We start from the raw sequence: 17,200 nt of genomic DNA, 5'->3' as shown, positions 1-17,200 counted from the left end.
TATTCCCTTAACATAAAGATAAAAGTCCCTCACTCCAGTGCACACGTTCAGTAGCCGTAAGCAGCATATACATGCCTGGAGCAGTCCATGAAATATTAGAGGTTGGTTCAAATGGCTCTGAGCACTGTGGGACTTAACATCTGAGGTCATCAGTCCCCTATAACTTAGAACTACTTAAACCTAACTAACCTAAGGACATCACACACATCCATGCCCGAGGCAGGATTCGAACCTGCGACCGTATCGGTCGCGCGGTTCCAGACTGAAGCGCCCTTAACCGCTTGGCCACATCGGCCGGCGAAATATTAGAGGAATGCATGGGATATCATATGTAACATACGTTGTGCACGTGCTGTTTAATTTGTATAATCTACTGAACAATTTAAACACTTTTATCTGCTATAGGTCCTGGACCGTGCGGCTGGTCCCGGCTTAGGTTCGAGTCCTCCTTCGGGCATGGGTGTGTGTGTTTGTCCTTAGGATAATTTAGGTTAAGTAGTATGTAAGCTTAGGGACTGATGACCTTTGCAGTTAAGTCCCATAAGATTTCACACACACCTGCTATAGGAGAAGCGAAGCGTTTTTTAAGTTTTGTCGGCCTGATATCTTAGATGTTCCAGTGTCGCATTCGCTGAATAGAGTTATTTTGATGGACGTTCACTTTGCGAAATTGAATTAGTTGCATTTTAATGGCTCTTACACATTTATATGCTACGGCAACATCCTCATTAATTAACATTTGTTACAAGGGCGTACAACCTGTCTTGTTCTCGGATTTTTTTGGATCACAGTCGTTTTCAGGTGTGCTGGGGCTATTTCAAGTGATGAATAGTGCTTTTGAATTAATTGTGCAGTTACATATTTCTGTGCCTGTTTTCAGCTTGAACTATAAAGGAGCAAACGCTTAACGACGGTGCAACACAGTTATTTAGAAATAGTCGTTTACGTTGAACCGCCACTGAGGGTATAGCTACTGCGTCTAAACGTATTTTTAAATAACGAAAATGTGTAACATAAAGCTGGACCAGCAACAGTAAGTAATTATACCATTTTTCACCACCCGTTCTTTAAGTAATAGCCGGAGACGCGGACTGTGTGACAGGGTCTGTAGGCGATGGCCAGAGGCCTTTGCGAATGCGCCACCTCGTTCGATAGATCGAAAAAGTTTCCACGACAAAGGCGAGCGCGGCCTGTAATGCAGCGCTGGGCTGCTCATTTCCTGAAAGCAAATAAAGCCTCTGTGTAAATACCAATAAAAAATAAAATAAACGCTCACGCGTGGAAACATAGCAGCGTCGTTTGAACCGCAGTGAACACGCTCATGACCTTTAGTGCACATGCAACAGCCAAAGACCTATCCAATATTCACTTAACTCAGGTTTAGTCGTCTGACGTGCACTTTTTAAAAGACAGATTTTCACTGTTTTTATTTTCGGTCGTAGTAGGGTTAACACTCAAATTTATTGGTGAATGGTTTCGAACACAATATTCCAACTCAAACCATTAACTGAATCTTAATCGTATGGCCCGTCATGAAGTAATCTAATAGGAAAGTTAGGAACAGTTCGCATTTATACATTTCATTCATTTAGCTTTATGAACTACTCTGTACTCACTCACATGACCACAGACTGCAGCAGAGCGGATATCACTTCTCAATGCAGCACTTCTCGAACAGATGAAGTTCCGAGGGATTTGATGAATTCAGCTACATTCAAAGCTAGAAATATTTCAAGGAATAAAAACAGAAATTAACTTCTCTCCGTAATGTCAATTTGACAAGTGCGATAAAATAATCGAATAATTGCCTTTCGGATGTTATAGGTCTTCTTAGTCTCCGTGCTTGCAAAGAAAATTGGAGACGAATTCCTCAATATTCAAGACACCGTTTGTTTTGTTTTGCTTTACCCAAACATATTCCAATCTTTTCTGTCTTCGGCGTTTTTTGTTACCTGCACAAAATAATTAGCAGCATCGTGCGAGACACAATAATAAATAAAAACCCGCTCAAGATAGCACAGAAAGTGCTGTAACATGTCTAATAATCGCCAAAATAAATAAACTATGTCTTGCATAAGGCGGAGTTTCTTTCCAAAATGATCAGAATATATTTTCTTGCAGAACCACCTTGTCCTAGGAAGAGGTAAACTGTAGACACATTTTGTTAGTGATATCTGTTCTTCTGAAAACAAGAATGTCCCATTTTAATAGTTCTGTTGACATTATAAAAGATAAAATAATTAGAGTTTTAATGCAGTTACGACAGAAAAATAAAAACAAATTAGTCAATAACTAGGTGCTGATCCTTGTAATAACGCCCTATTGGATTTTGATGACATAACAGTTTTCTGGCAAACTTTCATTGCAACAGAAATTTTAGCTCAGTTTTCGCTGTTAAATCACATAAATGCCATTAACATCGTAGTTGCGCAAATAACGTCTCTAAATAATTTTATTATTTTTCATTTTAGTTTTTCCTTCCATTTATTAAAATATTGTAATAATTATTACACTTCTTTGTGTTATAAAGAGATCAGTGTCTCTTCCTGTCATACTGATTTTGGTTCTCGTTGATTTCACACAAACCACTTCACGTGAATGCAGGGATATGTATCAACATAAGCACACTGCATGTAAATATGCAGTTTATAAACAGAGAATTTCATTTCGTTATTTCAGCCAGTAAATCATCTGACGGTGCTACTCACACTGTCTGGTACATGACTTAATACATTATATTGACGTCAACATTCATGATATCTCGTTTCCTTTGCGTACTCTCGACTTAAAATTCGTTTCCAGTGAGCAAGTGCCGTCTAGGGCAACAGCCTGGGTCCTTCGAAACAAATGCCGAATCGTTCAGCATTTCCACAGCCGATTCGTTTGCCTCCTCCGTATTAACCTGAGCGTACACTGCATCACTATTGATCGCAATTTCAATAACATGTAAAATACGATGAATTTTTCTCCGTTTTGCAATTTTGGCACAGTCGCATACTGCACTGATTGCTATACTTAATTACTGCCTTAGATGTTGAGTTTTACTCGTCTGAATTTTTATCGTTTTACCTTTTTCTATCTTACAGAATTCAATATATAGTTCATTTTTTCCCAGCGCTAGACCGAAATATTTACTTACTTTTTCAAAGACAATGTTTCCGCCTTTCACTGTTATCTTTAGTCTGAATCACATTGACTGCAAGTTTGACAGTATCGTCATTTACACATAGAAAATTTCATGTTTAATAACACGTAAAAAACCCTTCCTTTGGCATATACAAACATTTTATGCCATGGAGATCATACTTTGTCTCTAATAACTGTTCTGCTGCATCTGTACAGATTTTAGAAAATAGTGCACTGTTATACAAACATTAATATTATAACAGCGACTGTCATCTGTTTGATATGTGCATTAGCACTAACATTTCCTTTCCAAAATGATCTCATGGTCAAAACTGCAATGAAGTGATTTGTAAAAAAAAAAAAGAATTACATCACAGTGAACCCAGTTTGACATGTTCCCACGAAAAGTCCACATGTAAATGACCCTGCGGTCGAAAATACAAGGGCCTGCAATAAATAGTGCCCGTATTTTTCTCTCAGGACATATTTACTCTTAAGAGTTAGAATTTGGTGACAATATCAAGTCAACATTTATACTGCATGTACTATTTTTCTACATAGTCTCGATCACTTTCTGTGGCCATACGACAGCATTGTGTAAGGACGTGTGTTGCTCTTGTTAAAAGCTGTAGTCCTATATTCGTAGCTATGTTCTGACTGCATGAATTAAGGTCTCAACATCTTCAAAGTATGTTCCACGTAGAGAATAGTTAAGCTGCTCAATCAGATGGAAGTCCGAGCGTGTTACGTTTGGGCGATGTTTTCCCAGGTTGTGAGACGTCTGTGCGGGTTACATTGTCGTGTCGGATTCTTGAGAGACGGAAGACGTCGGAAATGGTTTTGAGTATGTTCAGGGTCTTCACAAATGCCTCTGAATTAATGGTTGACCCTTTTGGCTACTCATCCACGAGAATTCATCGCTGTCTCGAAAGACTGTCTTCATGACTCACAGTAGAGGAAGCTACCGTAACATCCTCGTTGCTTGGCGATTGTGGGTGGTGCCACTCCAGTGAATGCATTTTTGTTTCCGGCTCAAATTGATGCACCGGGTTTCGTCAGTGTAATGATCCGTGATAGAAAAGCCTCTCCATTAGCCTCAAAATGCTCCAGCTGCACAGATGAAGTAGGCATTCGTAGGCTCCTTCTTGAGCATTCATTTGAATATTCATGTGTCTCAGTTACTGCACACACGTTTCCAACGCTGACCGACAGTTGTAGAGCCAGTTGAGTTGTGATACGCCGGTCAGCACGGATAATGAGATCTGTGGGATTCATCATGTCCGGAGCAGTGGCTGTGACAGAACGTCCCGAACGTGCCATGTCATGGAACACAGTTGTTTCACTTCTGACCCTTTAACTCTCTTTCCCCGTCGCCCAACGCAGTACTCATACCGACTGCATCATTCCCATATACAGCACACAATCTCTACAGATGTTGACTATGGTTTCCTTTTTCGCTACCAATAATTTAATTACAACAAGCTGCTTGTAACGAGTGTCTTGCGTAGACGCCATTTTGATGGCTCACTACGGCTCTGCGACCTGTCGGGAACCTCGCACACGTCCAGAAGAAATATCAAATTTGAATCACCTACATGGACGTTCCTCTCTATGTGTTAACGGCTGCAAAAAAAAGGCATTATTTACTGAACAATTTCCGCACGATCGTGATGACTGGAAGTGGAGTTAACAAAGGGGAAAATATTCTCCTTCACAAAATATTACATGACTTTTTATACAGCAAAAGAAAAGATAATTATTTAGTAAGTTATTATGTATGAGTCTATGTTTCCCTTATATTCCACTAATAAGTTTCATTCACCTCTTCGTGTTACCAGTTTTTATGTATCTATCGTACATAACTCAGTAAAATGTTAAATTTTGTTCACTTTCAGACGAAACCTTTACCAAGTGATTATAATTTTTTAAACACTGATATGTTTTTGGGACCGCTGTGTTGGTGTTTGACTCATATTCTGTATTATAATAGGCGATCAAAATGTTTCAGTTCGAAGACCACACAGTCCATAATCCGCGTGGCAATCAGGCAAAGTCGCTGTGAGCATTGAGACAATCAGCCCACCTATGCATCAGGTTGAAGATACCCGTTTGGTAAAACACTATGTCCTGCTGCACGTCATCTTCCAACAGGAATCGTCGACCCTTCAACGCCTTTTTTAAGGGACCGAAAGCGTGATAATCGCATGGGGCGAGATCTGGACCATAGGGCAGGTGCTCGAGTGTCTTCCAGTTCAGTTGGCGTAACTTCTGCGTTACGTCATTTAAGATAAGGGACGTCCGTTATCAAGAAGCAGCAGCATCCCTTGTCGCAGATGTTTTTTCACAGGCACGATGCCCCATACGCGTTCTTCATTCTCCTATGGAAAAGAATAACAGCACGCTGGTTCTGTTTGGACGCATTTGGTAAAAATGCCAACATAGTTCACGTTTCCGCATTTACCGCTCGCACGTCTGAAAGACGCGAGTGCCACACTCATCACTTCCCTATATGTCGGTGCTTACATGCCCGCATCGACGTCGCCCTGTGTTGCATATACGCTGCTGCAATGCCATCAAACGGAAACTTTTTTATCGCCTCGTATGTATACACGACTCAGGATAAGCAGTTTCCTGCCGAACATCATTATTGATTATTACGTACTGTGTGAAAAACTACATTCTATGAATCTGAATCAGACAAGCGAGTCTCTGAATTATTCATCGTTTATTAAACTAGCTTCTACGGGCCTCTCGCCAACATAAAATTACAAACTCAGTTACTAAATGCAAAAACTTTGTTTTGCAAGTGACGGAGCGTCCGACAAACTTTCCTTGAAAATTGTAAAAAAAAATGCGATAAGGAAACATTCTGTCCCTAGTGCAATTAATCATGCGGCGGGAAGCTCTGAAACAGCGGGGATCTGCGAACCTGTGTTTCGTTTCTACCAAGACGGTGATATTCTAAATCGTGCTATAGCACGGTGATTAAGGACAGAATCGTGCAGCAGAATTTTCATAATATCTAATATCCATGCCAACTGTGGATAAGTTGTTAAATATTCATTGCACATTACCTTCTGGAATATGTTCGTTAGTTACTTGACCTCGCGCGTGCAGTAGGCAGAAGAATGAACGCACGAATACTGTGAAGTGCCATGTTGGAATTATCTTGCCTAGATATCAGGAGCTAACAGCATTTCTTAATCATGGAGGCTATGCACTCTTATTCAGAATCACTGTCGAGCGATGTGACAAATCGCCTCTGAATTCAACGGTAAGTCAGTGTCCTAGGAAAACCATTATGTCTACCTTCAGTTTTTATTTTGTGTATCCGTAACATTTCTTAAAAGTTGTTGTTGTTGTTGTCGTGGTCTTCAGTACAGAAACTGGTTTGATGCAGCTCTCCATGCTACTCTATCCTGTGCAAGCTTCTTCATCTCCAAGTAACTACTACACTCTACATTCTTCTGAATCTGCTTAGTGCATTCATCTCTTGGTCTCTCTCTAGGATTGTTACCCTCCACGCTATCCTCCAATACTAAACTGGTGATCCCTGATGCCTCAGAACATGTCCTAGCAACCGATCCCTTCTTCTACTCAAGTTGTGCCACAAATTCCTCTTCTCCCCAGTTCTATTCATTACCTCCTCATTAGATACGTGATCTACCCATTTAAGCTTCAGCATTCCCCTGTGGCACCACATTTCGAAAGCTTATATTCTCTTCTTTTCTAAACTTTTTATTGTCCATGTTTCACATCCATACATGGCTACACTCCATACAAATACGAGGGCTAATCGGAAAGCAAGGAGCGATAGGTCGCGTAATGGAAACCACAGTGAAAATCAAAACTGCATTATTTGCAACAGTTAGTTACAACTTCCAGCTACTTATCTCCATAGTCGCCGATCCGACTTCGACGTTTGTCGTAGCGTTGTACTAACTTTCCAATACCCTCGTTATGGAAGGCAGCCGCCAGTGCTTTCCGCCAATTCTCTACGCTGGCCTACAGCTCGTTGTCTGTGCCAAAATGTTGTCTTCATAGCAAGCGGTTCATGTGAGCAGAGATGAAACACAGAGGGAGACAATTACGGGCTGTATTGTGGGTAATCAAACATTTCCAATTGAAAACGATGCAGGAGCATCTTCATTGCCCCTACAGAATGCGGCTGACAATTGTCTTGAAGAAGAAAACGCACGACAGTTATGTATTGTAGGCTGCATAGCTTCAGGCGAAATTTCTCACCAGGCCCTCGAACTTGGCAGGAGAAACTATTGTTCTAGTTATCTTTATGTGCTCCCTGTGTGCTCAGAACTAAAAATAACGACGCAATGCGATCGACAGGCATACTAGAGATACTGCCCAACACACCTTTGCAAAACTTCATCGCATTTTCACCATGGTTTCCATTTCGCGATCGATCATTTCTTACTTTCTGAATAACCCTCATACTTTTAGAAAAGACTTCCTGACACTTAAATCTATACTCGATGTAAACAAATTTCTCTTCTTCAGAAACACCTTTCTTGCCATTGCCAGTCTACATTTTATAACCTCTCTACTTCGACCATCATTAGTTATTTTGCTCCCCAAATAGCTAAACTCATCTACTACTTTAAGTGTCTCATTTCTTAATCTAATTCCCTCAGCATCACCTGATTTAATTACACTGCATTTCATTATCCTCGTTTTGCCTTTGTTGATGTTCATCTTATATCATCCTTTCAACGCACTGTCCATTCTGTTCAACTGCTCTTCCAGGTCCTTTGCTGTCTCTGACAGAATTACAATATCATCAGGAAACCTCAAATTTTTTATTTCTTCTCCATGGGTTTTAGTTCCTCCTCCAAATTTTTCTTTTGTTTCCTTTACAGATTGAATAGCATCGGGGATAGGCTACAACCCTGTCTCACTCCCTTCCCAATCACTGCTTCCCTTTTTCTAGGCGCTACAGTCTGGAGCCGAGCGACCGCTGCGGTCGCAGGTTCGAATCCTGCCTCGGGCATGGATGTGTGTGATGTCCTTAGGTTAGTTAGGTTTAATTAGTTCTAAGTTCTACGCGACTGATGACCTCAGAAGTTAAGTCGGATAGTGCTCAGAGCCATTTGAACCATTTGAACTGCTTCCCTTTCATGTCCCTCGACTCTTATAACAGCCATCCCGTTTCTGCACAAATTGTAAATAGCCTTTCGCTCCCTGTATTTGACACCTGACACCTTCAGAATTTGGAAGAGAGTATTCCAGTCAATATTGTCACAAGCATGCAAGCATGCAAGATGATGCAGAAGGGCAAATGCAGCAATATTAAGTGAAGAAGCCTGGTCCTGAAACCAGGCCAAATGTGTTGTGACACAACTGCCGTTAAGAATTCTAGCGTGATAATTGTGAAGAGTCATAGTCATAGATTTGTCATTACATAATCGGTGATTGGTTAAAAAGCCCGTATGTCGTTCTTCCCTTCTTAAGTGCCCCAGGGTACATTGTATTTCTGAGAGATATGTTCCCGCATTACCGGAAGGTCACCATACACCTGTATGTTTCAAACATGCTGGCGCCACAGATCACTTTGCTCATTTTTCTCGTGAACAACCGGCTCAGTCACCCTCTCGAGGTGGGCAGGAAGCGGACGTTCTGTTTAGTCAGCCTCTTGTACAGAAACTGTTGAGTGCCGCTTTTGAGTAGTTGTAAATACAGTACCGTGTACAAGTTTTCCCGATAAACAGTACTAATAAAGTAAGTGTGTTTGGGTTTTTATGGTCAGCAGAACAAGGATAAATTGGAAATTCTCATTTTCACTTATAGTCTTCGATTCAGTCATTTGCCTGCCGGGGTTCCGTATCTCACATTGTTAATATAGCCTTCTCACAAGTCATACGGTATAACGGGTGTTTACATACAGGTTTTAAAACTATTATAATATATAACTGGACGAAAAGACCAATATACCGTGGTAGCTGTATTAATTTAAGTCGATTAGAGACCTACTCAACCGGTTTCACAACTTTTAAGTTGCTTCTTCTGGTGCATATCTGTAGTCGAAATTTTATAAATTAATACCTTGGTAATGGGGATATGAAGTTATCTCAGATATCTTAAAGTACTGAGTGAATAGACTTAGACAAGGTAGAAAATATTACGCATCTACTTAGGAAAGAAGGTGTGGATCACATGCGCCCCACAAGGAACAGGCCTACACGTATTTAATAATCAAGACTTGTAATTTCATACCAAAATGAGGTAATTTACAAATCTATAGTGAGTTTAGTAACAGTCTGCGTGGTTGGGAAACGTTCTCATCCTTCCTCAAGTGATAAAAACCTTCATGAGTAATGAAAAAGCGGAGGAACAGAATTGGGAATAAAAAAATAAAAATCAATTATTTATTAAATACGGATACGCGCGTTCTTTGTGGAGCGTATGTGTACCACACCCAGTCTCCTAACTTGATGCATAATATTTTCTTCCTTGTTTACATATATTCGCTCAGTACTTTAAGATATGTGAGATAACTTCATATCCCCGTTATCAAAGTATTAATTTATAAAATTTTCTATAGAGATATACACCAGAAGATGCAACTCAAAACTTACGGGACATGTTGTGAGTCTCTAATAGACTTAAATAAATGCAGTTATAGTGGACAAGTGCACTTTTTAGTCAATTTTATATTTGAATAGTTTCAGTACCTACATCTAAAAACCCGTTATACTGTATGAATTGATCTATCAATTATGTATAACTTCTTAAGTTGTGGCTGCCCTGGTTTTAAAATTATTTTCTCCCAAGTCCCTGAAAGTTTGTATCAACATCACAGATACAGCCTAGATACTACGAATTACATGCCAATGTATTTGTAGAACTCTGTGTATATAAAGTTTGTATCCAGTGAGCTGTATGAATTATATTTTAACTATTTAGAAAAGAAACAGTAACGACACATTTAATTTACTGATGTACACGGCGACTCTGATCCATTGATTCGGCTTACGTGACAGCGTCTACTCTCCGAAATCACAAAGGTTAGCACACTAAATATTTCACGATTACTGGGAGAGCAAAGTGACTAGAAGGGTCATCAAGTGCGATTAGTGCAGGAAAAAATGCAGTGTGTTTTACTTCACCAGTTACAACATAAAAAGAAAGCTAGCTACACTGCGATACATTTAATAAGTACTTATACAAAAATGAAATTTTGCTTCCGTTCAGGAAGAACGTGACGGGAGCTTGACGTGAATCCTCTAGCGAGAGCTGGTTGGCGTAGCTCCTTGACGTATCGGCGTTCTGCTCGGGTCACATCAGCGCAGACAGAGGTCAACTGTCCCATTGAATTCCGTCGGCTCGTCTCCGCTTCTTTGGGAGCGTCGTTCAAAAGCTGCCTCCAGGCCAAAAGAGCCTGAGGGACGCCTTGTAAGGCTGTCTTCCGACTACTTGCAAACAGGCACCGAATTGCGTTCGCTTCAATACACGTACTTCTATCGATGAGCGCGGGTTCAGAAGTCTTACTTCGGCAAACTACGTTCACTTTGCAAAGGTAATTTCACTTCCATTCTGAAAATTATCCACGTCGTAGTGAGCTATTTATGTGAAATAAAGTTAATCTGTTTGTTCCATGGACCTGTACCTCAGATCGAACCCTAAGAAATCACAGAGGAAACTTTATCGCTCATACTAACTCCAGAAATTAACCTCTAATGTTTTCATCGAAGTCTTTCTCTTTGTCAGGGCTTTTACGTTGCGTCATTTATCCATATTTAAAAAGCCGCCATTTATTACACCAAGCTGAAATTCTGTCAAAGTCTTTATGCATTTTCTGACGATCGGCCAACGATGAAACTGCTTTAGACAACAGAATTGCCATCAATTAATTTAATAATCAGTTTGTGTGTGTTGAGAATACTAATAGCTCTATTATGTTTTGTTGGGGCACACCAGATTTCAGTTTTATTTCTGTTGATTCGCCATTCAGTACAACGTGTTGCATTCTGTCACTAGAAACTCGTCAAATTAATCACAAATCAATGAAGATTCTCGGTGTGTTTGTAATTTGGCAGCCGCGCGTGGTTGCCGTGCGGTCTTGGGCGCCTTGCCACGGTTCGCGCGGCTTCCCTTGTCGGAGGTTCGAGTCCTCCCTTCGGAACGGGTGTGTGTGTTGTCCTTAGTGTAAGATAGTTTAATTTAGATTAAGTAGTGTGTAGACCTAGGAACCGATGACCTCTGCAGTTTGGTCCCATTGAACTTACCACAAAGTTCCATTTTTTTGTATTTTGGCTATATTGTGGTACAGTGCTGAACATTTTTTCAGCATTTCCAGCTTTAAAGATATCGTCTGTTAACAAAGCGAGCTGTTTCCCACGAGTAGTTTTACTTACACCCATGCTTCTTTTGCTTCGTCCCGTCAGTCGTCTGAATTTCCGGACCCAACAAAGGAATCTAGATCATAATGCCGGATGCAGGTTTGCTTGCCATTCCACCTGAATTTGAGACCAATGTGTCACCACGCCCAGCGTCTTTAGTGACAGTTATACGGACATAATATTTTAGCAACTTTTAGGAAGGAATATTGGATTTAGCGGCCCGTCGATACTGTGGTCCTTAGAGACGGAGCACAAGCTCGGATTGTGTCAAGGATGGGGAAGGAAATTGGCCGTACCCTTTCAAAGGAACCTTCTCGGCATTTGCCTAGAGCGATTTACGGAGATCAAGGAAAACCTATATCTGGATGGCCGGAAGCGGGTTTGGACTGTCGTCCTCTCGAATGCGAGTCCAATGTGCCAACCACCACCACCTCATTCGGTCATTTAGTACAAATATTACACTCTTCTCTAAATGGTGCGTCATTGGAATGGTAGAATGAATGACATATTAGCCCAAAAATTCTGTTTTAACTTTATTTTATCCCTTTTCTCTCACAAAACAGCGGTTACTTGTTAGCGGACATATACACTGACCACGTATTCCTCAACAACTTTGGCCACGATGGTCTAGCGGTTCTAGGCGCGCAGTCCGGAACCCCGCGACTGCTACGGTCGCAGGTTCGAATCCTGCCTCGGGCATGGATGTGTGTGATGTCCTTAGGTTAGTTAGGTTTAAGTAGTTCTAAGTTCTAGGGGACTGATGACCACAGATGTTGAGTCCCATAGTGCTCAGAACCATTTGAACCTCAACAACTTTCTTCTTCCGTTATAATTATTTCCCTATCTACGATATGAACACTGAAACGTGCAACATTTTAAAATGAATCTTGCTAAACATAAACTTCCGTAACTTGGGTTAAATGTTTGTAGTACATCTAGATATATGGGTGTGTCAAACGGATGACACTAATCTTGTAAGTAGGCTGTTTAGGTTTTTATGTTTGTTGTGTACATAGTTCCGCGTAGTCAGCGCGTACACAACTTTCCCACTAGAGCGCGCCCCGCTAAGCACAACAGCGCAGGCGCAGCGCTCGTCCATCTCCGCACTACGAGATGGCGCTGTCTTAGAGATGGACCAAATTCTGCTTCCGCCGATCCGCGTATTAATATGTAACGCAGCCAATGAGATTGCTGCTAATGTTCCTCGCGGATCACACTCGCGCAGTGATACCTGAACGCGAGAGGTATTATAACGAGTGTACAGACCTCCGATGAGTCAGTCTGCATCAGTCTGCATTAATCTGTAGTCAAGTTTCAGTCTGCGCCTAATAAGATTACCATATTCCTGTACATAGCCATGAAGAGAAATGTATAGACACTTTGTCAAGTATCAAGACCAAAGGAACTTCATATTGTCAATTGTAAACAGCATCCAGAATCAAGTTACGTAATATCTATGATTTTTATTATTTTAATACATATGTGTGAAAATTAATCAAGTTCTGTTTCAAGTTGGTCACTGTCAATCTGCTACTCCAAGCGTACAAGTGGCATTTCTATCGTCTGACCTAACAGCAGAAGATAAACACGCCACGATAAGACCACGAGACATATTGCTGACACTCGCCTACTTCGCTAGAGCGACGAGTCAAATAATCTGATGGTGTGTGTACCGATGGTCTTACAGTACGCACACCACAATGTTGGTAACGCCATGTAGCGCTCTATATGAAAATCACTGACTTACTTAAGTAGGCTGTTTAGGTTTTTATGTTGGTAACGCCATGTGCGCTCTATATGAAAATCACTGATTGTGCTGTGTGCAGTCTGTGGCTGGTTTGCATTGTTGGAATTTGCTATTGTAGTGTTGGGCAGTTGGCTGTTAACAGCGCGTACCGTTGAGCAGTTGGAGGTGAGCCGCCAGCAGTGGTGGATGTGTAGAGAGAGGCGGAGTTTTGAGAGCGGACGATCTGGACGTGTGTCCATCAGAGAGAGTAAAATTTGTAAGACTGGATGTCATGAACTGATATATATATAATGACTTTTGAACACTATTGAGGTAAATACATTGTTTGTTCTCTATCAAAATCTTTCATTTGCTAACTATGCCTCTCAGTAGTTAGTGCCTTCAGTAGATAGAATTTTTATTTAGCTGGCAGTATTGGCTCTCACTGTATTGCAGTAGTTCGAATAACGAAGATTTTTGTGAGGTAAGTGATTCATGAAAGGTGTAGGTTATCGTTAGTCAGGGCCATTCTTTTGTAGGGATTACTGAAAGTCAGATTGCGTTGCGCTAAAAATATTGTGTGTCAGTTTAGTGTTGATCAGAATAAGTAAAGAGAGTAATGTCTGAGTACGTTCAGTTTTGCTCAGCTGTTTGAAAAGCAAATAATGTAAGAGGTTTATCAGCACAGTCATTCATAAATTTTTCTAAGGGGACGTTTCAGTCTCGTTACTAAGACACTAAAGATCGCAACATGTTAGTGCACGACTGTTTCGGCCTTGACTGTGTCCTTGCTCTCTAATCATCATCTCGATCGGTCAGCTGAGTGCGAATGGAAGAGCAAGGCTTTTCTTTCTCCGCGCGCGATGGCCTCTTTCCTCGTGGTGTGCGGCAGCTGTGCCTTAAGTGTAGATAACTTTAAATGCTGTGTGTATGGTGTGGTGTCATGTTTGTTTTGTATAATGGTGAGAGAATGGAGAGGGTGAAACCAGTGCCAGCACGTAATTCTCTCCTACCCAATGACAGCAAGGGGACTGCTGCACGTAACTTCCCCAACCGACGGACAAATTATCATAAATATCACCACATGCTCTTAATTCGTGCGAGGAGTATCCTATACTCGCAGTCAGCGGGAAATGAGCTCACTGGGGGCTATTATCTTGTTTCTAGTATACTCTACGCCCTATACACGACTGAAAAACAGATAATGACTACGTACAGCTTTACACAGATAACACCGCTTACTGTCGAATTTTCGACTACCACCGGATTTCAAGCGTCTAGGTTACCGCCAAGGCTGTAGCGACCTGAGCAACGAGGGAGGGTCAATGGATGAGCGGTTTGATGCTGGTGTGTTGTTGCGCTCCGCAGGAAGACAGAAACAGAAATGGTTCAAATGGCTCTGAGCACTATGCGACTTAACTTCTGAGGTCATCAGTCGCCTAGAACTTAGAACTAATGAAACCTAACTAACCTAAGGACATCACACACATCCATGCCCGAGGCAGGTTTCCAACCTGCGACCGTACCGGTCGCTCGGTTCCAGACTGTAGCTCCTAGAACCGCACGGCCACTCCGGCCGGCGACAGAAACAGAAAGGCTCCTGCTTAACGACAAGCGGAAAAGACCTTCATAAATGCTTTGAGGATTGGAGACGTATGTAGACTCAGACGGTTCCTATTTTGAATGTGAAACATTACTAATTAAACATATTTGCTAACCGCACAAATCTGCAACGTCAAACTCATTATGTCAGCCGGAGCTCAAAAATACGCCTTGCATCTTCGAGGTCGAAACACAGCCACGGAAAAAATTCCTTTGTAGTGCGAGCAGTCTCGTTTCTTTTAGTTCAGACCTCATGCATCAATTCTGTGCCGACAGTAAATTTATTTCTTGTTCCTTTCACGGCTACATAATAGGAAGAAAGATTCATCGAACTGTTATTTAGACTAATTACGTCTACACGGGAGCAATATGTGAGTGACTGCGTAATTGCCCCTCTGAATACCGCTTCCTGGAATGTAGTAAGTAGATTTTCGCAAGACAGGCTTGTTATTCAAAATTTCTGCATTTCATATATTTCAGCATTTGCGTTGCATTCGGGAAATACCCTTCACACTAGTGTGTATTGACGACTCCAGCGACGGAGACGGACGAGCTTCCATTCATTGTCTGGGTACTTGTACAATACGGGTTGTCTACGAAAGAGATATTTTATAAAATGCTTACGTGCCCTATATCGAAATATCGCTCAGTTGTAAGAGACACGAAGTAAGTGAGAGAGAGGTAATATACGAAAATCGTTCCGCCTCTAAAAAATCGTGCTTCCAAAGGGACGTCTCTCTGCTCGAACAGGAATTTGTAGTTAAAAATTTGTACACAGAACCACTGCACATTTCTAACCATGCCTGGAGCGGCGTGTGATTGTGTTGCTCCTGGTCTGTACACAGCAGCGCTTTCCGTCTTCGTGGTGGTAGGGGGGAGGGGGTGATGGGGCGGGGGGGGGGGGGGGCTAAGGAGGTGAGGGTTAAATACGCCAGTCAGTCAGTTATTTTAGCAAGTAGTTGAAATGTTTAATGTACGTGTGTCAGTAATGTCGAACACAAACAGCAGAAATGAACGAAACACATTTACACTACTGGCCATTAAAATTGCTACACCACGAAGATGACGTGCTACAGACGCGAAATTTAACCGACAGGAAGAAGATGCTGTGATATGCAAATGATTAGCTTTTCAGAGCATTCACACAAGGTTGGCGCCGGTGGCTACACCTACAACGTGCTGACATGAGGAAAGTTTCCAACCGATTTCTCATACACAAACAGCAGCTGACCGGCGTTGCCTGGTGAAACGTTGTTGTGATGCCTCGTGTAAGGAGGAGAAAAGCGTACCATCACGTTTCCGACATTGATAACGGTCGGATTGTAGCCTATCGCGGTTGCGGTTTATCGTATCGCGACATTGCTGCTCGCGTTCGTCGAGATCCAATGACTGTTAGCAGAATATTGAGTCGGTGGGTTCAAGAGGGTAATACGGAACGCATCTTACGGAAGGCATCTTATCCGCATGGCTGTAACGAATCGTGTAGCCACGTCTCGATCCTTGAGGCAACAGATGGGGACGTTTACAAGACAACAACCATCTGGACGAACAGTTCCACGACGTTTGCAGCAGCATGGACTATCAGCTCGGAGACCATGGCTGCGGTTACCCTTGATGCTGCATCACAGACAGGACCGCCTGCGATTGTGTACTCAACGACGATCCTGGGTGCAAGAATGGCAGAACGTCATTTTTTCGGATGAATCCAGGTTCTGTTTACAGCATCATGATGGTCGCATCCGTGTTTGGCGACATTGCGGTGAACGCACATTTGAAACATGTATTCGTTATCGCCATACTGGCTTATCACCTGGCGTGATGGTATGGGGTGCTATTGGTTACACGTCTCGGTCACCTATTGTTGACATTGACGGCACTTTGAACAGTGGACGTTACATTTCAGATGTGTTACGACCCGTGGCTCTACCCTTCATTCGATCCCTGCGAAACCCTACATTTCAGCAGGATAATGCACGACTGCATGTTGCAGCTCCTGTGCGGGCCTTTCTGGATACAGAAAGTGTTCGACTGCTGCCCTGGCCAGCACATTCTCCAGATCTCCCACCAACTGAAAACGTTTGGTCAATGGTGGCCGAGCAACTGGCTCGTCACAATACGCCGGGCTCTACTCTTGATGAACTGTGGTATCGTGTTGAAGCTGCATGGGCAGCTGTACATGTACACGCCATCCAAGCTCTGTTTGACTCAATGCCCAGGCGTATCAACGCCGTTATTACGACCAGAGGTGGTTGTTCGGGGTACTGATTTCTCAGGATCTATGCACCCAAATTGCGTGAAAATGTAATTACATGTCAGTTCTAGTAAAATATATTTGTCCAATGAATACCCGTTTATCATCTGCATTTCTTCTTGGTGTAGCAATTTTAATGGC

This window comes from Schistocerca serialis, chromosome 3 (genome assembly GCF_023864345.2).
Source record: "Schistocerca serialis cubense isolate TAMUIC-IGC-003099 chromosome 3, iqSchSeri2.2, whole genome shotgun sequence".
Classification (NCBI taxonomy): Eukaryota; Metazoa; Arthropoda; class Insecta; order Orthoptera; family Acrididae; genus Schistocerca; species Schistocerca serialis.
This window is presented reverse-complemented; position numbering follows the sequence as displayed.